This window comes from Chlorocebus sabaeus, chromosome 19, assembly GCF_047675955.1.
Source record: "Chlorocebus sabaeus isolate Y175 chromosome 19, mChlSab1.0.hap1, whole genome shotgun sequence".
In the NCBI taxonomy this organism is placed as follows: Eukaryota; Metazoa; Chordata; class Mammalia; order Primates; family Cercopithecidae; genus Chlorocebus; species Chlorocebus sabaeus.
In genome coordinates, this window is record NC_132922.1 from 17,113,981 (window position 1) to 17,135,789 (window position 21,809).

At 45.3% G+C, this 21,809-nt stretch overlaps 1 protein-coding gene and 1 non-coding gene across 7 annotated transcripts in view; both read left to right on the forward strand.

The window, feature by feature from the left end:
• Window positions 1-21,809, forward strand: part of LARGE1 (LARGE xylosyl- and glucuronyltransferase 1) — a 629,905-nt gene that overhangs the window by 203,812 nt on the left and 404,284 nt on the right. The gene's annotated exons all lie outside the window — the stretch shown is intronic.
• On the forward strand, window positions 10,612-10,746 carry LOC119627445 (small nucleolar RNA SNORA76). The gene has a single exon (XR_005243638.2). It is a non-coding gene; the product is annotated as a small nucleolar RNA SNORA76 (small nucleolar RNA).

The window sequence follows — 21,809 nt, forward strand, 5'->3', positions numbered from 1 at the left end:
CCTATGTTCATTACACAAGAGGTAATCTTTCCATAACCTGAGATGGCATAGATTGGAATTTAGAGTATGTGGAAGCAGAGTGGGGTTTGAATGGGTCAGAGAGCTGCATGTGGTTGCTGTTCCTTCATACAAGTACTTGAGGCCAGTTGGGCCAAGGGAGGCCACAGGCCTGAGTGACAACAAGTTGGGTAACAATGCAGGACCATGCCATGGTCAGTTTTACCCGAACAGTGAAAATTATCCTGCCAATTTATTTTGTTTTTCCTTTCTTCTATTGATTTGTTATCAAGATAAATTTATATTACTGTTCTTAATTTGGCATTTATATGATTAAACCAGTTATTATTTGTCATTGTCCTGAGTAGATTATGTGTTGTCTTTTATCTCATTTTCGACTTTGGTCATCTAATTCTATTAAATGGGTATAATTATGTCTCCCAGTTTACAGATGAGGCCTCAGGCTTAGTGAGGGTAAGGAATGTCTCCATGGTATCCCACCAGAGAAGCCGAGGGTTGAACCAGCCGTATCTGACTCTGGAGCTGGGATTTTTTGTCCCCATGCTCTTGAATATGAGGCTATTCTCTGAACAAGGGGGTCCTCATTTTTCCAGGCCAAGACCAGCTTTCTGCATTTCTTTGGAGTTACTTGAGCATGTGTGTGATGGAAGAGGGGCAGCATTTTTAGCCTGCCGATCACCGTGGTGGTAGGAGGGCAGGAGTCAGTCTGCATGGACCAGTTTTCAGGATGATTCCGCTTTTCATTATTAACTACTGGGTACTCATTGTTTTGTTTTGATTGTTTTATTTTGTTTATTTATTTATATACTTTTTCTTTGAGACAGGGTCTTGCTGTCACACAGGCTGGAGTGCAGCAGCACCATCCTGGCTCACTATAGCTTCAACCTCCCAAACTCAAGTGATCCTCTCACCTCAGCCTCCTAAATCGCTGGGAACACAGGCACACGCCACCATAGCTGGCTAAGTTTTTAAATTTTTTTGTAGGCGCGGGGTCTCGCCATGTTGCCCACACTGGTCTTGAACTCCTGGGGTGAATCAATCCTCTCACCTTGGACACCCAAGGTGCTGTGATTACACGTGGGAGCCACTGTGCCCAGTCCTGGGCACTCATTTTAAAGTGCTGAATATCAAGGAGGAAGAGTAAACAAATACATGGATTGATCATTTATGTATTAAGAAACTTTAACCTGAAGGAAAAAAAAAGAAAAAGAAAAAAAGAGCCTAAAACAGAACCACCAATTAGGTAATTAAGAGTGCCGACCTAGTTTGCTGTGTCCAGCTGTGTGTGCTGGCTTGTGTGTTTCAAATAAACCACCAGTGACCACGGAATGAATGAATTCTGAGCTGTGATTGATGTGCCTCCTAGTAGCCAGATATGGTTCCCTGCATTTATGTACTAGTGGAATAGCAGGGGGGATTCCTAGCAAAAGGCTGTTTAGGGATACATTTTAATGTGGTTCCAGAAAGGAGTGGAAACAGCCCTCTCATTTTTCTTTATCTGATCCTGGGGGAGCTGGGACTTTTTTTAAAAAAACCAACTCTATCCATTCCTTTAATGATCATCTGAACAGCCAAACCTTCTGGGACTATCATGTATAATCCTTCTCTAAGCTGAATCTATTTTCCTTCATCTGTAGATATATCTATCCCCCTCCTCCTCTTAAAATAAAACTGATTAATTATAAGAAAATAGATATGAAATGAAGCACTGAGTTTCTTCTTAGCACATCTCAGCCCTCAAGTGATAGGATTTTGCTCTCAAGATGGAGAGGTTCCATAAAGGGCGATTTTTCAGAACAAACACACAACAAATTAGCCACAGGATAGGCAATTTAGGTGCCTTTAAACGTGTAGCTGTCATCCTCACCGTTGACAAATACTTATGATATACCTTCTGTGAGTACAAAGGCGATGCAGAGCAAATTCCTGAGGCACAGAGTCCACACCATGGAAACATAATTTAAATTTCACTCTGGTTGAGGCTGTTGAAGAATGCTCAGGGTCAAGGTTTCTTCCCTGTGTTGTTGCCTCTGCTTTCTTTTTTAGAGACTAATAGGTTAGTGGCTTTTCTTGCTGGCCTCAGCAGGGTGCATGCTACCCACATGTAGACATACACACACACACACACACACACTGTGTACCCCTCACCCCTCACACACACACACTCTCTGTACCCCTCACCCCTCAATTTCTATGACTCTAATTACTGTTTGTTTCCTACACTTCTGCACCCATACTTCTCCACCCATTTCTTTCATCTCTTCACCACTTGGAGTCAAGGAGGGGTTTCCTGATTAATTTCCATTGATGACGGAGTGGACTGCGTGACTCACCTAGTTACCCCATGGCTGGACGCACCTTGTAGTCAGTGGGTTCCTGGCCTCAGTGAACATGCCCCTCTTGTGCTGGTCTCCTCTAGAAGCCTTCGAGCCTGTGATCCGTCTGCTGCTGCCTGCCTGAAGACTGTTGAGATGCTCAGTGCAGGGTCATTTCTCCCACTGAGGCTGGCATCTTTACTGGCTCAAGGCCATTCATTGCCAGTGTTAGGCCTGCCATCCAGGCTCCAGCTTCCCTGTCCAGGTAGGATTTCCCCTTTCCCCGCCCCCCATCCCCAGGGTTGTGCCAAATGGGATAGTGGTAGTGGTTAACATTCTCCAGACTCATACTGCCTGGGGTTGAATCTTGGCATTTGCTCTACTCGTTGGATGGTTTGGTTGGGACAAGTTACTCCAACTTCTCTGGACTTCAGTTTCCTCCTTTACAAAATGGCATACTACTCAATATGCAGCACACGTTAGCTCTTACCTTTATTTTCTGAAATCTGGAGAAGGTAATGCCTGTTTAAAACCCGTATTTCTAGGTCGGGCACTGTGGCTCACACCTATAATCCCAACACTTTGGGAGGCTGAGGCAGGAGGATTACTTGAGGCCGGGAGTTTGAGAGTAACCTGTGCAACATAGCAAGACCCCATCTCTGCAAAAAAAAAAAACTAAAACAATAAAAATAAAAATTAGCCAGGCATAGTGGTGCTCACTTGTAGTCCCAGCTACCTGGGAGGCTGAGGAAGGAGGATCGCTGGGAGCCCAGAAGTTGGAGGCTGCAGTGAGCTATGATCACATCACTGCTGTCCAGCCTGGTGATAAAGCAAGACCCCAACTCTGAAACAAACACAGACAAACTCATATTCTTACCTTTTCCCTTCTGTGTGCTCTTTCCTTTTAGTCTTCTTTCTGCTTGTATCATTTGGCCATAGGTAGCAGTCAGTTTTCCTGAACAGCACCCTGTGTATCAGTCAGCTGTGGACAGCTCACCTAACTTCTCTCCAGTAAGGAGGTCGGCCTCATTCATGGTTTCCAGGGTATCCTTCAGACCCATGTTCTATTCAGTATTTTAGGACACATTTGAACGAAAGTGGGAAGAATTCTAGATTGAGGCATGGTATAGCAGAGGATTTTAACACAGGGGTTAGAACCTTGAAAGAGACCAGTCTATTCTAACCTTCAGATCTTGGTTCTTCCCTGTGTCCTTTCCTGCTTCAGATCCCTGGAACCCTTCGCTCCGGCAGGTTACAAACGTGGGAGCCTGGTGGCCACACCTTGCTCTTGCGCAGCTCCTAACTTAGCTGGGCTCTTCTCTCTCCTGCCTTGCTTCACCTTGTTCACCTGGGGAAACTGCTGCACCTCTGTGGGGTTAAGCTGGAGCTTGATGTCTGTCACCGTACAACTGCTCCTATAACACTTGGCTCACTCTTGCTTGCTTGGGATCTGTATCCAGCACAGTGCCTCGTACACAGCAGGGGCACAATAAACGATGAGCAAATAATTTCCTACATAAAGCTTTGGGACAGTTTGCTACCAAAGATCTTTTCCAGCTGTGTGATTTGTTGCTTTGGACATTTCTAAGTTTTAACTTGTCTTTTGAGAAGAAACATCATACAGCATTTATCTTGCATTCTAATGCCTCTTTTTCAAAATAATGACTTCCCGTTGAAATGTGCCCCTGGTTTTAAAGAATTTTGCCATTTCCTTCTCTAGTGTGTAGGACCACCCCATTACACTGGGATCGGCATACCTGCCATTGTGGTGATCCTTGATTTATTCTACTCAAATGACAGCAGAGCTGTTGGAATGTTATGAATTCCTCAGGAATTTGCATCATTCTATTCCTCTGCTCAGAAAAATCAAATGAGTGCCTTGTGCCCATTGTGACCAGTCTAAATGCCTCTGATTAAAAGAACCTTTTGTGGTCCTCCAGGAACTCTCTGCACCTGCTGCTGTCATTCCCATTCTCCTTTCTCCAGCCAGCCAGGGACGAGTTGTCCCTTTCCCCTTGACACACAGTTTGGCTTCGGAGCCTTTATTGCCACTGTCTTCCTAACTTGTTCCGTTCCCTGGCCAGTTCATCACCATGGCCGTCCATTAGACCGTGACCTAGCCATTTTCTGGGGCCAATTCTTCCAGTTTTCATTTTTAATTTGATTCTTTGATTCACAGGTTCAGTGTCTTCTCTTCTGAGAAGACTTTAGTCTTTTAAAACCTTTCCCCAGACTGGTTATTCCTCAAAGGCTTAACACTGAATACAATTTGTATTACATTATTCTGCATTCTTAAGTTTGTTTTTTTTTTTTTTTTTTTTTTAATCTCCATGAATTGCTTGTAAGTGCCTTGCTGTCATGAGCTGTTGTCTTCTGCTCCTTTGGAAAGTGCCCAGGGTAGTTCTTTGCTTGTATGGCTACTCACACAGACATTTGTTGAACGGCAGTAGCATTTTCCAAGTGGGAACGTAGACAGCAGGGACAGTGGAATTATACGGTGATGATGAAGTTTTCCTTTTTTTTTTTGTTTTCCACCTAGCAAAGGTCTGATGAGAGAGGAAAGTACATCAAAGTAGCACTGGCCAACTGGGCATGGTTACTCACACCTGTAATCCTAGCACTTTGAGAGGCCGAGGTGGGCGGATCACCTGAGGTCAGGAGTTCGAGACCAGCCTTGAACTAACTTTGCTAACGTGGCAAAATCCCGTCTGTACGAAAAATGTAAAAATTAGCTGGGCGTGGTGGTGCATGCCTGTAATCCCAGCTACTTAGGAGGCTGAGGCACGAGAATCGCTTCAACCCAGGAATGGAGGTTGCAGTGAGCCAAGATGATACCACTGCACTCCAGCCTGGGTGACAGAGCATTACTCCATCTCAGGGGGAAAAAAAAAAAAAGTGTTGGCTTTAATTATAAAGGAAAAGTTTAATTGGTTCCCAGAGCTTTGTATCATTTTGTGCCTGGGCAAAGCCCATTATTCTCAAAGGCAGCTTCTTATCCCTGCCTTGATTTGGTTGGTGATGCTGCCCTGACATGCTGGCTTTGTTGGAGGAAGATACACTGAAGAGATCAAAAGGTCTGGTTTAGATCTAATGCAGTGCTCAGCCATAGGGCAGCAGTCCCACTGTGTCACCCCCTAGAGCAGAATCATGAAGCTTAAAGCTGGGAAGGGCCTTTTGAGGTTCCTTGGACCACTTTGTCCGTCTATCCATTCATGCATTCAGCAAATATTTATTGGGAAACTGCTAAGTACAAGGTTTTATAGTAAGCACCACGGAGAGTCCCCAAGGAAGCATAAAGTACAAATCGGAGAGCCAATGTCAGTTACATGGTGACTCACTGAAGGATGCTGTGATCATATAGTTGAATGACCTTTAATGAAGGATTTTAAATACCTTTCCTAAGATTTGTAAATATTAAGAAATTAATTTAAGAATTAGAGAATTAGGCCGGGCGCGGTGGCTCACGCCTGTCATCCTAGCACTTTGGGAGGCCGAGGCAGGTGGATCACGAGGTCAGGAGATTGAGACCATCCTGGCTAACACGGTGAAACCCCATCTCCACTAAAAATACAAAAAACTAGCCGGGCGTGGTGGCGGGAGCCTGTAGTCCCAGCTACTCAGGAGGCTGAGGCAGGAGAATGGCATGTACCCGGGAGGCGGAGGTTGCAGTGAGCTGAGATTGCGCCATTGCACTCCAACCTGGGCGACAAAGCAAGACTCCGTCTCAAAAAAAAAAAAATTAATTAATTAATTAAAGAATTAAAATGGAGAAAATGGAGAATAGGTACCTCTAAACAACCTTGCTGCCTGGACCACCCTGAATAGAGAACGAGTTATGAAGGAAGGGCGCCACTGCCTCACCAACGAAGAGTTAAATCCAAGTGCAGTCAGTCCTGGCGTGCATTCAACGCAAATGACTAGTAGGGGTAAAGCTAGATAGACCCTAGATATGAGTCCCAGTGCCACTCTTTTTAGATCCATGACCCTCTGGTAAGTTCCTTCACCTTCCTCAGCCTTGGCTCTCTTACTTGTTAAACAGGGCCTGATGCCAGCAACCTCACAGGTCTAGGCAGCTTCGGGGCATGGTGGGATCGTGTTTTCAGGGTCTTGGAGGTCTGGATTTTAATCCTGGCTCTGCTGCAGGTGAGCGGTGTGGCTTCTGAGAAGTCACTTATTTCCTGTGTGTCTCGTTTTGCTCAGTGGTATGAAAGTGATAATGACTGTGATTGGCTGAATCGTGCCCCTCCATTTCCAAAGTTATGTGTTGAAGCCTTAACCCCCGGTACCCAGGAATGTGACTGTTTGGGGATAGGGTCTTTACAGAGGTGATTAAAGTAAAGTGAGGTCATTATGGTGGCCCCTGGTCCGATGCGACTGGTGTCCCTGTAAGAAGAGGAGATTAGAACACAGATACAGAGGAAAGACCTTGTGAAGACACAGGCAGAAGACGGCCAGCTGCAGGCCAAGGACAGGCCTCAGAAGAAACTAACTCTGGACTGGGCACAGTGGCTCATGCCTGTAATCCCAGCACTTTGGGAGGCTGAGGTGGGCAGATCACAAGGTCAGGAGTTCGAGACCAGCCTGACCAACATTGTGAAACCCCGTCTCTACTGAAAATACAAAAATTAGCTGGGTGTGGTGGCACACGCCTGCAATCCCAGCTACTCAGGAGGCTGAGGCAGGAGAATCGCTTGAACCCGGAGGCAGAGGTTGCAGTGAGCCGAGATCACACCACCGCACTCCGGCCTGGGCGACAGAGCAAGACTCCGTCTCACATACACAAAAAAGAAGAAACAAACTCTGCCAACGCTTTTGATATCAGACTTCCAACCTCCAGAACTCTAAGAGAATGAAGTCCTGTTGTTTCAGCCCCCCAGTCTGGTATTCTGTTACATCCGCCCTAGCAACATAGTACAATGACAATCACCTGAAGGGATGAAATGCCTCAGGCAGGCATGTAATGTCTGTGTTATGGCGAGGGGCACTCAGGAGGGCTCCTGGCTGGGCTGGGTATGAGAGTCTCTGTCTACACAGTGGCCACCACAGCCCCCTTCCAGAGCCTCTTTTCCCCACGGACAGCCTCAGTGCCCAGTGCACTGTCATATTCCTTAGATTTTTCTTTTCTCTTCCCCTCCCTCCTTTCGTCCCTGCAGTAGCAGTTCTGCATCAGCAACTTCTAACTTCTGTTCAGTCCGTGGAGGCTGGACTCACCACAGTGCCAAGCTTGGTTGAAAACACTCTTTTCTCCTCTGGTGCTTTCTTAGTCTCGAGCCTGACATTCTACACAGTGGCCAAGGGAATTTTCCCAAAGGGTCGTACTGGGTGATATTTGGGACTGGATCCTTCTCAGCAGCGTGGACATCATCAGCCTGGTCAGGTGTCATCCTCTCTAAGGCCCTGCCTCATTCCATCCTGTGTGTTTGCACAGATGTCCATATGATGCATCTCTGCTCAGTGATTCTGCAGACCCTTCCAGAGCTAAGCACACTCTGATTCCCTAGTTTCTGTCTCTCTGGCTTCCTCAGATATGCTTGATATTGTTGATTTTTATGGGGGTTCTCGCCCCCAGGGCCCTCACAGTGCTACTAAAATCATAACGGTGACATCAGCCACTTGGGTGTGTGGGTCGACCGTGGGAGGCAGCTCCATCTGGAAACTAAAAAGAGACACAAAATCTCTTTTGCTTCCCCCGGACTTATCTGTATCTCTGCAGGTAGACAGGGCCAAGTGGAGAATTTACAAATTGACACTTCTCTAAAGCAACTTGATATTTTAGAAAGTTCCCTTGATTCCCAAGAACTGAGACCAGGGAGTAGGACTGGCTGCAAAGCCAGAGCAGTTGGAGAAAGAAGGGAGGGAGCATCATGCACGTGTGCTTGGACAGTCTTGGCTGTTGTGCATCAGAAATGTAACCATCAACCCCAGCTATAGGATTTCAGGAACCTAATAAGCACTTCCAGCTGTTAACACCTTGACACTCTCTAAGTTACAGGCAAAGAGATCCCTGGCAAGCCAGCGTTGATTTTATAAATCTCGTTATATGGAGGTTGAATGCTTTTCCTACTCACCTGGATACTCCCTGTATTTTACCAATGGACTCACAGTAAAATGATGGGGTTGCTTGTGCCAAGGGGCAGGTGTGGCCCCGGGAGCTCTCCCTTTCTCACCTGGCAGATGCATCTAGTGTCAGGGCAGTGAAGGAGTGAAGCCAGCATGTTTTCCCCATTCCCTCCCACGTCTTTAGTAGCCATGACATTTTTCAGCTGGAGTTGGTCTCGCGTGCCAGTTCTGGATCTACTGAAGATGACAGAATTCTTACTCGATGATGGGGTAATGGTTTCTTTTTCAGGCTGCTTTCATTCTGCAGTGGTTTCAGGATCTGAGATGCTGTGGATCGGGAAGAATCTGAGATTGTACCTGCCTGAGGGCAGAAAAGGGCCAATTCACAGGGATTTATGTCTCTGTCTTTTGATGAAAAGAACTTCTAAGAAGGTGGGTTAGCTATGCAAATGATCTGGTGCCCAGGTATTTTCTGTCTGGATTTGCCAAATCATTTCCTTTCTTTAAAGCGATTCAGTTTATTTTTACTAGAACCTCTTCCATCCCCTTCCAGGAGGGAAATCTGAAATTACATCAAGTTACTTGTTTAATAATTTTATTAGTTGTCCTGTGACCAAGACTAACTTACCCCAGGTCACACATTGAGTTATGGGCAGAGTTGGGACTTGAACCTGTGGCTTCTTTCCTAGCCTCGAAGCTCATCCCTTATACCAGGATACTCTTGCTGCTTTCTAGGAGCTCCCCCTTCCTGTGTCCTCCTCTGCAGTGCAGATGGTGCCCTGAGAGGGAGCTTTCCCTCTGTTCTCAGGCCCTGACGAGGTCCCTCTTGGCCACTGGAGGCGGTACCCTGGAGGCTTGTGTGGGGGTGTGGGCTGAGCCGTGTGATCCATGTTTGCTATAATGGGAAGCAGCCCCCAGAAGAGAAAGACATGCATTTGTATGCAGCCAGTCTGATGGGGTTGAAATAAACTCAGCAGCACTGATCAAACGACACACAGCCGGCACATTGCAGGGAAGACAAACCAACACGGAATGCTGATTTTTCTCACTGTCATCTTTAGAAACCATCTCTCTTGTCGCCCACCTGGGGCAGTTAACTGTTAGGAGCCAGCCCTGTGTTCAAATCCATTTATTGATGGATGTGTTTTCCATTTATCATCTGTGGGACTCTTGGGGGATGTCTCTTTTCTGAGCTCCAGTTCTTTCATCTATAAACTGGGCATGTTCAGACTAACTCATAGATCTTTAGAGTTAAAATAATGTAAGTGCCTTACACAATGCCCGCACGTATTAAACATTCAGTAGTAGGTAGGTGCTACTATCATCATCAGCAACATTATCATGTTTATTGCCTCATTGACTTGGACGAACGCGGTAGTGTATATAATAAAGTAACCTCTAGAACCTGGCCCATGGTTATGTGTAATAAACGAGAGCTGTTGAAGTAGTGTGGGATAACTCAAAGACCTGAATAATTCAGCAGATACAATGGAGTTGGAAGATTCCAGGGACTCAGATCCTTCTCCCAGCTCTGTATCAAAATAACTGCATTGCCTTGGGCAAGTCGCTTTGCTTTCCATAACTTCACTTTCCTCATCAGTCAAATGGGGCTGAGCGTTGTGTGGTATTGGAAAAGAATAACTGAAATGCTTGGTTCCATGCTGGAATGAAGTAGGGACACGAGCAGTGCTGTCTGATCTGACTTGGTGGGATCGACATTGCTCTTCCTGGAGAGAGCCAGGTCATCACAAGAACCATAAATTGTGCATATCCTTTCACTCCATGATAGACCCTTCAACTCAATGCTTTTATTTCCAGGGAAGTACTGTCTCCAAATATAGATTCTAAAAGAAAAGATGAAAGGGGGTGGAATAGACTGCAAGAATCTGTTCATGACAACACTGTTGAAAACAGCTCAAATTTGAGGCTTCAGCATGCCCAGTGTTGCCAGGTGTGTGTTGTGTTGTGTTGTGTTTCCACCACAGAGTCCTCTGTGGCTGTGGGACCTGTCAGATGCATGGGAAGCGTCTCTTTCTAACTTGTGGGGTGCACCATGGTGGCAAGCGTAGGTGATGGCCATACCCTCCTGTTTTGATGGAAGGACGGTGACTTGGCCAAGGTTTCGTAGCCGTGAAGTGTCTCAGTGAGGATTTGAACTCAGGCTTCTTGTGCCTTGGATCCTCCTTAGTTTGGGTCCCCTGCTCTGGCAACAGCCAGAGCACTGCTTTAGAGCCTCTGCGTGTCTGGCCATGGCCTCAGGGGTCTAGCGGCAGTGCTAGAGCAGACCCAGCTTGTCAGATCCGGGGCTGCTTAGAGGCCACCTAAGTGATTCCTTTGGCAGCAAGCAACATTAAGCCAAAGACATAGCTGGCAGGGGCCCTGACGCGGGGTGTGTGAGTATGTAAAGGTTGGTGTACCAAGAGTGAGTGAGAAGGAGGAGGCCGGCTGGAATTCTACTCTTCAGGGCTTTTCTGTGTACAGACGGAGACTGGGCAGAGGTAGGTAGGGACCATGTGTAGGTGGATGATCATCTTTTCCAGGCTTCACTGATGGGTGTCGTGCCTTGCAACAGCAGTGCTCAGGGAATCAGGCTCAGTTACAAGAGGCTCCCAGCAGCTGCGGGTACTGCCCAGAAGGATCGTGGAGAGCTCAATGATAGGATGTTCACAAAGCTTCTGGCCCTAAGAGAGCACTCAGTGAACATGGGTTGCCTATCCTGTTCTGGAGTTGGGGCAGGGTGGGACATTTGAACAAGACCTTTGTAGCCATACAGCAGTCATCAGGCCAGGATTCTGGGGAGAAATCCCCAATTTCCAATAAGTCTTCCTGTCTGCACACCCATGCTCACACTGGATCGCAGCCCTGCAGATACGTGTATGCATCTTCAAGAACATTAGAGTGGAATTTGGAGGGATGAAATAGCCTTCCATATTCCATTAGGTTATTCCTTTGTTTTATACAGTCATTACAGTCTATAATAAAAGAAATGAGTCAATAAAATGGAGAATTAGACATGTGGTCATTGCTAAGATTTAAGATCCAGAAATTTGACAAGTCAGCACTTTAGTATCCCTCTGCTGAGATGCTTTAGTGGAAGCTCCGCATTGAGGATAAAACTTAAACTCAGGCTGGTGCACAGGTCCTTCCATGACTTGGCCTGAGCCTACCTCCTCTGATGCAGTTTTCTGATGTTCTTCCTTAACATTCTGGAAGGCACACCCTTAACACGTGTATGTTAGTTTTCTGTTGCTACTGTATCAAATCACCATAAACTTAATGGCTTAAAATAATACAGATTTACTCTTTTAAATAATACACATTTACTCTTTTTATAGTTCTGGAGGTCGGAAGTCCAAAATCAGTCTCACTGAACTAAATTCAGGGTGTCCATAGGGCTGTTTTCTTCTGGAAGCTCTGAGGGAGAATCCCATCCCCTTGCCTTTTTCAGCTTCTAGCAGCCACCTGCATCCCTTGGCTTGTGGCCCCATCCTCCGCAAATGAATCACACCACTTTCTGCTTCCATTATCACACCAACATTCCCTCTGACGCCGACTCTTCCTGCATCTCTCTTACAAGGACCTTTGTGATTATATCAGGCCCAGCAGAATAATCTGGGATCGTCTTCCACCTCAAGGTCTTTAATCATACCTACAAAGTCCTTTTTTGTTATGTAATGTGATACTCACAAATTTCAGGAATTATCAGGTAGTCATCTTTGAGAGGCATTATTTAGCCTATAATGATGTATCTCTCTAGTCTTTTTTTTTCTTTTTTTTCACTTTTAAGTTCTGGGGTACCCGACCTGAATGTGCATGTTTGTTACATAGGTATACATGTGCCACGGTGGTTTGCTGCACCTGTCAGCCCGTCATCTAGGTTTTAAGCCCCGCATGCATTAGGTATTTGTCCTAATGCTCTCCCTCCCCTTTGCCTCCAACCCCTCCCCCCACCAGCTAGGCCCTGGTGTGTGATGTTCCTCACCCTGTGTCCATGTGTTCTCGTTGTTCAACTCCTATTTATGAGTGAGAAAATGCGGTGTTTGGTTTTCTGTTCCTGTGTTAGTTTGTTGAGGATGATGGTTTTGAGCTTCATCAGTGTCCCTGGAAAGGACGTGAACTCATGCTCTCTAGTCTTTGTACCTGGTGGTCTCACTTCCTAGAACACCTTTTCCTGCCTTCTTTGCCAGGGTAACTCCTATTCACCCTTTAGAACCCCACCTCAGGGTCTTCTGTTCTACAAGAAGACAACTTTGTACCTAATCTTTCTCCTGCTCTGTTGTTCTGGCAATCTGCCCCTCTTCCTTGCTTATCTAATATCTTGAGCCTACACATCTAGTAACATTTACTTCACACAGTATTGTAGTTATTGGTTTATTTTTCTTGCCTCTGTAGTCCTTGGGGACAGGAGCTGCTATAATCACCCTTTTGTCCCTACCAGTCAGACCTGTGGCTGCATATGGTAGGCACTAATTTGATGGATGCCCAGGAAAACAGGGACCACGGTAGGAACCTCATCTCACACCATAGAGGCATCCCAAGGAGAAACCCCTTGTCCTGATTTCCATGTAGCCTTCGTTGTTGGCCTGGAATTACATTTCCTCCTGGAAACTGCAGTCTGTTGGGCTTCAGCCTGTCAAGGTCCCGTGTTTTCCTGTCCCTCCGGCTGTCTAATTCCCTCTTTGTTGGTCTGCCATAGATTAGCCTAAGTAAAAGTGAATAGACAATTTCCTATTAACATTTATATTGCTTTTCTTTTCTATTTCTTGGCAAGGCCCTGAAAACTAGGATGGCTGTGGAAAAATGTTCTTTCATCTAAATAATGTCCCTGTTGGGGCTAGATTCTGGCTTTTGGCTGGGCCTTGGAGAATGGTAGGTGTGGTGGACACATGAGCCACAGGAAGAAAATTAAGGCACAGAGGTCAGTCCAGAAGCTACAGATTAGATTCAGCCAATGCATATTGAGTGCCTACTGTGTGTCTGCACCCATGCTGGGTCTTGGTGCATATAATTCATACCTAGCATTTATTAAGTGGTTATTATGTGCCCAGTGCATAATATGTGCCAAGCATTGTTCCAAGTGTTTTATCTCCTTGACTTCTTGAACAATCTCCTTGACTTCTTGAACTATCTCCTTGAACAACCCTGTGAAATGCAGCCACCATTATCGGAGGAGATGGCAGTGGAGCTGGCTCTTGTTGATGAGAAGGATTGGGACAGGTTTTTTATGACAGAGGAGAGGAACACTCACACTAATGTACTAGCGAAATCGCAAGACACAAGTAGATTCAGACATCCGTGAGCACAGGAGGCTGACACTCAAGTATCCCCTAAGAATCTGATTACTTCATTGTGCCCTCCCCCTTTTGAGTTGTCACCATGGATTCCACTTGCAGCAAGGACTGCCACGTTGCCTCCCTATATCCATTGTCCCTTTTCTGCTTAGGAACAGACCTCTGCTTACATTCAGGAGAGCAAAAGAGCCAGAGAAATGACTATGTCTCCCTACCCTTGTGGCAGTTGGGCATAGCCATGGAACTTCAGGGAAGCCACTTACAATGACTTTTGCTGTTGAGATGCATCCCTGTCTTTGGCTTTCTCTTCCCCTACTTTTGGCTGCCAGTCTGCAACAAGGATGTTGATGCTCTAGCATGATATTGGACACTGAGGGGCCTCAACCTACAGCTGAGGATGGCAAAGCAGAATGATGGGATCCTGGGAAGCCAATGGCACTGTTAAATCACATTCCACCCTACACTACCAACTTACTGACTTTCTGGATGTGAGAGAGACATAAAAGTCCCTCTGGTTTAAGCCACCATTATCAGGAACTTATTGTCACACACTGCCGAGACTAATTGCGGTGGATGCACTGTTCTTTTTCCAACAACCTCCTTTTCGTCTGCAGAACTCCGTGTTCCGCCTTCACTTTATAAAAAACTTTTGCCCCCAATTCCCATTTTCCTTTCCATCTATTGCCATTCTTCTGAAAACACCATCATGGACCCACCCAACCATGTATCCTGACAGCAACGTAAAGGCATCATTTCCAAGCATCTTCATGCATTCTCCCCATAGCACCTGCGTTCACCACTCCGAGTGTGATCCCAGCGTCACCTCGGAGCTGCTCAAAAAGACACAACTGCAGGCCCATCCCAAGATGATGAATCAGATCCCGCAGTTGAACGAGATTCCAGGAAATCCCATTTTCCTCTTACAGGGTGAGAAACACTGCTGTCAACATCTTTGTCCTCACTGCCAGCTGCTCACCTCAGACCGTGGATGTGGAAATCCACTCTCGGGCTATGCTCTCCTGTCCCTCCCGATCTCTCACTCATCAGCCTTTCCTACAAACTTAAAAGGTACCTACACGACTGCAGATTGCTACCCACTCTTCCCTGAACAAAATAATTACTTTCACACTTCCCTACTTTTGTTTCTGTTTTTCCCTCCGCTCGGAATGTCCTTTAAGACCTCTGCCTACTTGAGGGTTTACTACTCACTCTTCATGGCCAGCTCAGACACCGCCTCCAGGCCACCAGCATTTGGGGGAGAGGGACTGTGCCTCTCCATCGATAAGAGAGCACCACAGTGGGCTCTGAACAGCTTCTTCACCTATAAAATTCAGAGATGAAGTCCACCGGGACTCTGGGATCAGAATCCGTCCTCTATTCCCCTGAACGGAGCATGATTCTGGCGCCCCCGCCAGCCCTCATGTCATCCCATTTTTGTATTTTTTACACACATACCACTTTGGATTGTGAGGCAGCATTCAGCTTTCCACATAGTGCCTGGTGCACAGTTAATTCTCTGGACATTTTAGTTAAGCTTCAATGAGTGGTGACATCTGAGTGGTCAAGTTGATGGTAGATGGTACTGGGTGATTCTCCTGGAGCAGCGATTCTCAAACTCTATAGCATGAATCATAATGACCTGAAAGACTTGTTGGAACACCCTTCTTCTCCTCCAGTGTCTGAGTTAGCAGGTCTTGGGAGGCCTCAGAATGTGCATTTCTTTTTTTTGGTTTTTTGTTTGTTTGTTTGTTTGTTTGTTTTGAGACGGAGTCTCGCTTTGTCACCCAGGCTGGAGTGCGGTGGCATGATCTCGGCTCACTGTAAGTTCCATGGCCCGGGTTCACGCTGTTCTCCTGCCTCAGCCTCCCGAGTAGCTGGGACTACAAGCGCCCACCACCACGCCTGGCTATTTTTTTGTATTTTTAGTAGAGATGAGGTTTCACTGTGTTAGCCAGGATGATCTCGATCTCCTGACCTCGTGATCCACCCACCTCGGCCTCCCATAGTGTTGGGATTACAAGCGTGAGCCACCGCGCCCGGCAAATGTGCATTTCTAACTACTGTCTAGGTGATGCTGATGCTGCTGGTCCCAGGACAACCCTTTGAGAACCACTGTCCTTAGGGAATACATAGTTTTGTTGCCTTTCCTGGAGGCAACAAATCTCATGCCCCTGGAGAGAAGGCAACAAATCTATGTACACATTAAGGACAGTAGTTACATTGGAACCTGCAATGTAAGTCAGTGGTTGTTTTGGAATCCGCAATGTGAGTCAGTCTTAAAAATAGACATGGGAATTAAATACAGGGAAATTAGGTCAATGGATGAACCAGTAGAGAAGTGTCTGGGGTCAAGAGTGCTTTGAAGTCTTGTTTTTCAGTTTTTTTTCAAACAAATTCACCTAACCTTAGATGCTACTGAGTGTAAGACATGGCATTATTTTATGTAAAGCCAAGAAATCTTTTAATTAAATCATGGCACAATTTTTTTTTAATCCCTTTGAATCTTTCTTTTATGCTTATTGAAAGAACTATTTTAGACTTGGGTTTTTGTCATGTTTTATTGCTATGCCTACATATAAAGGAAAGTATAGGCAAATATATTGGCTCAGATATTGCAAAAGCTTCTTCTCTTGGAGTCTCACTCTTCAGAAATCATTTTTCAACTCAGTGCCGTCTCCTGCATCTGTCTATATCGTGCATCATTGTGAGCATGCAGCATTTCTTATGAGAATCCTGTGAAGACGACGCTTAACCCACTTTGCAGTTCTGTGGAGCTGGCCTCCTCCTGGCTCTGCTTCTAGAAATGTTGCTAAACACATCTGGTTCTCCATTTCTTCCTGCCTCTTCCCACAACCATTTGGTTCATAGTGGTTAAAAGAGTGACTCCCTTCATTGTCTCTGGGATTTTCACTGAAGCCTCTGACACCCATTCTGCGAAGAGGCATTAATGGGAACAACTGTGTCTACCTGTGCTCTGTGATCTCCAGTGATTGCTCAAACTTTCTCGACTTCAGAGATGTTAGAATGTGAAAAATAGTTTTTCTTAGAAACAATGAAACTTGTAAAATGCTCACTACTTGTTGAGCACATGTTTTCACGATCATGGGTTTTCATATAACCAGTCTCAGTTCATATTTACAGCAGTTGTTCAAGGTCAGCTTTGGGAGGTCAGCCTACAGAGGAGGACCCCGAGTCTCTGTCAAACTTGCAGGCAGACATTCATTCACTCCTGAAAGATTTATGGAGTTCCTACTATGTGCCAGTCACAGGGGATAATCAGTGAAGAAATAGGTATGTATATAAGATTGAGACATTTGAGTGTTATGGGGGAAAAGGTAAGTCAGGGGAGCAGGGTGTTATGGAAAGCTTTTTGAGCAGACAGTAGAGTGAAGTCAGGGTGCACAGCACACAAATATCAAGAGGATGCAGATTCCATCCAGAGGACATTGCATGTGCGAAGGTCCTGTGGCAGGAGTGTGCTTGTCTTGTTGGAAGATCAGCAAGGAAGCCAGTTGGGCTGAGTGAGTGGAAGCTCAGTAAAGGTTCAGTCAATGGCCTTACCTGGGATGTAGCTGAGCTGAAATGTCCATCCAGATCTTTGAGTTCTAAGCTAAGGGTTTGTTGGCTGGGCGCAGTGGCTCACGTTTATAATCCCATCACTGGGAGGCTGAGGCAGGTGGATTGCTTGAGGCCAGGAGTTCAAGACCAGCCTGGCCAACATGGTGAAATCCCATCTCTACAAAAAAATACAAAAATTAGCCGAGTGTGGTGGCATGCTCCTGTACTCACACCTACTTGGGGAGCTAAGGCAAGAGAATCGCTTGAACCTGGGAGACAGAGGTTGCAGTGAGCAGAGATTGCACCACTGCACTGCACTCCAGCCTGGGTGACAGAGTGAGGGAGACTCCATCTTAAAAAATAAATAATAAATAAGATAAGGGTTTGTCCACATGCAATGAAGTGTGAGAAGCCACTGCAGATTACATCCTTCTCTGTTTACTGGGGTGAGTTGAATCTTTTAAGAAACAAATGTCTTGATTAATCCAGCCCAGTAGCAAGGCACGGGAGAAAAATACGCTCATTGCTGTCACCATTGTGCTGCCTAAGAAACACCCACAGTGTCTCATTCCTGAGCAGTGGTTTAACTCACCCAGGCAAAGATAACCACACATATAGGGTGAAAAGGATGTGGCAGAGAAATACAAACATTTCATTCCCAGTGTGTGTTCTCAAAATAGAATGTGGGACTTTCAACTCTTTCTTCTTTGAAGAACATTGTTGAGAGAAAGACTCTGCAGCGTACTACAGAAGAAAGAACGGAGATCTGAGTTTTGATCCCAGCTCTGCCAGTAATTAGATGTGGGACTATAACCATTAGAGTTCAGTTACAGACAAGTGGATGCATGAGCTTCAACAGAAAAAGATGTATTTCTTTTTTTTTTTTTTTTTTTTTTTTTTTTTTTGAGACAGAGTCTCGCTCTGTTGCCAGGCTGGAGTGTCCTGTTGGTCAGGATGGTCTCAATCTCCTGACCTCGTGTTCCGCCCGCCTTGGCCTCCCAAAGTGCTGGGATTATAGGCATGAGCCACCGCGCCCGGCCAGTGTATTGCTATTCTTAAGTGCCTTGCAGAATCCTAAGAGAGACTAGAGGCACAGGCGAGAACTGTATCAAACCAGACCACCAAGGAAACTGTGGTTAAGAAGCCACGGGGCGGCTGCTCCCTTAAGGACCCTGCTGCGTCTGCTGAGAACTGTGTGAGCAGGACGAGAATCATACTTTTTGATACTTGAGAAGTTTGGGACCAGACTCAGAGCTCTAACAACAGCTACCTCAAAAGCAAAATAACATCCCTTGCTCATGCTTGCCAGAAAACAGCAGAAGCAGCAGAAGCCCAAGAGCATCCTCTACCTCCTGACGTTCATTTTTGCCTCTGTCATCTCATGCAGGTGTGTGTGCTTGGTGGAAACTGAGTTTCACAACAGAGTCCAAGTTATAAAGGAGTTTGGAAAATGTCTAATGTGGCTTTTGATGTATGTAAGGGAAATATTTAAGGCCATCCTACTGTAAATGAGAGAGGATAAAGGGATACAATAGGAGTTAAGTGTGCTACAGTTCACTCGAACTGGTAAAATGTCAGCCCCAGTAGACTTTGATAAATTGTGCATATGTAATGTAATATCTAGAGCAACCGTTCAAAAAGCTATACAAAGAGATGCATTAAAAACCACCATAGGTAAATTACAATGGAATTCTAAAAAATGTTCAAGTAACTCACAGGAAGCAGGAAAAACCACAATGAGATGCCATTTCAAACCCACCAGCGTGGCTAAAATTAAAATAAAACAAAACTAACAACAACAGATGTTGGTAAGGATGTGTTGCAACTGTAACTCTCACACATTACTGGTGGGACTATAAATGGTTCATCCCCTTTAAAGAAAGGTCTGGTGATTTCCTATAAAACTGAATAGATAGGTCTGTAATCCTAGCACTTTGGGAGGCCGAGGCGGGCAGATTGCTTGAGGTCAGGAGTTCGAGACCAGCCAGGCCCACATAGTGAAACCTTGTCTCTTTTAAAAATATAAAAAGTTAGCTGGGTGTGTTGATGTGCACCTGTAGTCCTAGCTACTCAGGAGGCTGAGGCAGGAGAGTCGCTTGAACCTGGGAGGCAGAGGTTGCATTGAACCGAGATCGCGCCATTGCACTCCAGCCTGGGCAATAGACTGAGACTCTGTCTCAAAAAAAAAAAAACAAACAAAAAAACTGAATAGATATCTACCCTCTGACCCTTCCATTGCAGTTGTAGTTATCGCTGGACTATGAAACTGTTATTGCAAAAATAGCCCAGGTATTCGTCACTGAGAGAATAGATAAATAATTTGTGTTCTGTTAATATTATGGTATGCCACTCACCAAGCAGTAAGTAAAAACAGATTAGCAGTACATGAAACAACTTGAATGAATTGCAGAAACTTGATGCTATGAGAGAAAGCTTACTCAAAGAGTGTGTACTTCAGGATTCCTAATAGATTGAGTTTGGGGACAGGAAGAACCAATCTGTAACTAAGCTTAATCAAGAAGGGATTGCCTCTGGTGGGAGGATGCAGATATTGTCAAAGGAGGAGCTTGAGGGAACTTCCTCATCACTCCAGAACTTTCTGCATCTTGAAAAGTGTTTGGGTTACGGAGGAGTATGCACTGTCAAAATTTGCCCAGTGGTTTGTGCATTTCATTGTATGTAACTTTTACATTGAAGGTGGGGGAAAAGTCCCACAAACACTATTGAACCCTGGTTAATGATATACATATTAAAATGCCTAGGAAGTAATGTGCTGCTGACTGTCTTACTGTTTTGAAATGCATTTAAAAAAACAAAGATGTGTTGATGGATGGATAGAAGGATAAATATGATAAAGCAAATATGGTAAGACAGTCATGGTACATTATAGGTGCAGCTATATATATGTTCATTGTAAAATTCTTTCAACTTTATTGTGTGTTTGGAATTTTTCATAATAAAACCTTAGGGAAAAATCTGAAAATAAAATCATATAGGATGTGTGGTATCATTCTTCGTCTACATCAGGTGGCAGTTGTTTGTCAAGAAAAGCTCGGCTAGGTGCTGTGGCTCACGCCTGTAATTCTAACACTTTGGGAGGCTTAGGTGGGTGGATCACTTGGGGTCAGGAATTCGAGACCAGCCTGGCCAACATGGTGAAACCCCGTCTCTACTAAAAATAGAAAAATTAGCCGGGTATGGTGGCGCACACCTGTAATCCCAGCTACTCAGGAAACTGAGGCACAAGAATTGCTTGAACCCGGGAGGCAGAGTTGCAGTGAGCCGAGGTCGTGCCACTGTGCTCCAGCCTGGGAGATAGAGTGAGACTCTGTCTCAAAAAAAATAAAAAAGAAAATCACTGCAGCTATCTGATCATTGCTTTATGGGACAAGGGTGATTTTTGCTGAATTGAATAGAGAGTACACAAAATTAAAATCTTAGGGGACTGAAATAACTGGGGTTGGGGATATGGTCTGGATACAGTATTCACTAAAGATGCTCGGTAAGCAATTTATTTCTTTTACTTTGTAAAGATAAGCCCAAAGTCTCATTCTCTAATCTCCTCATCCTTGCTCATGCCCCTCCAGAGTCAGTGCTGCCCATGCAAACGCAACCACTAGTCATCTCTTAGGTAAGGTTCAGTGCAAACTTCTATGGTTGGAAGAGACTAGGGGACTACCTGATCCTATTTTTTTCATTCCCTCCTCTCTCTCCCCCTTCCCCCTCCTATCTCTCCCTCTCTCTCTCTCTCTGTGTGTGTGTATGTCAGTGTGTGAATTTACCTAAATCAATTTGGTCATGGACAACTCTTAGCTGAATTTGTAGGTAATAGTAGTGGCCAAAAAGTTGAAGATGAAAGAACCTCAAACTAGAACTTCACTAACATATTGTGATGAAAAAAAAAAATTATTCCACCAGATTCTGCCACACAGAAAGACATTTATTGATCAAACATTCATTAGTAGGCACACAATGATTCAGCCAACAGTAAAGATACGTTTCTGCCTTCTGTCCTTTCAGATGTTCTGACCACTCTCTTACAGAAAGGTTCACTAGAGGCAAGTGTGACACTGTGACAGGGACCATTGCTGTCACCCTCATAGTTGGCATTAGGCAAACAGAGTTTCTTCTAAGCAGCAGCTGGAAACAGGCTAGCTGTGGATCACCCCTTAGACAGCATCACTAAGAATGTTGATGTCAGCCTCTCTAGATTTTCATTCTGTGTTAGAAAAAGTGGCGAGTATCTCTAATAAACTGTAGCCAGTCCACATTGTTGATAGCACTTTATCTTACCAATGAGAGCCCTTTCCTAACATCTAACATGTCATTTGACATGCTGCTAATGTCACCAGGAAAAACCGATTCCAGAATTCACTCTATCAAGACAGTGGTAACAGAGGGAGCCACCTCAGGACTGTATCCGGCCTCAGATACTGTGAGCAGATACTGCTTCTTCCTCCAGGGTGCGCCCCTGAGTAAAACGGTCACTGGCTACACCTGGGTTGCAGGGCAAGCTAAGACTTATCATATAAAGTCTATCATGACGCATAGGCAAAGCCTACAGCGT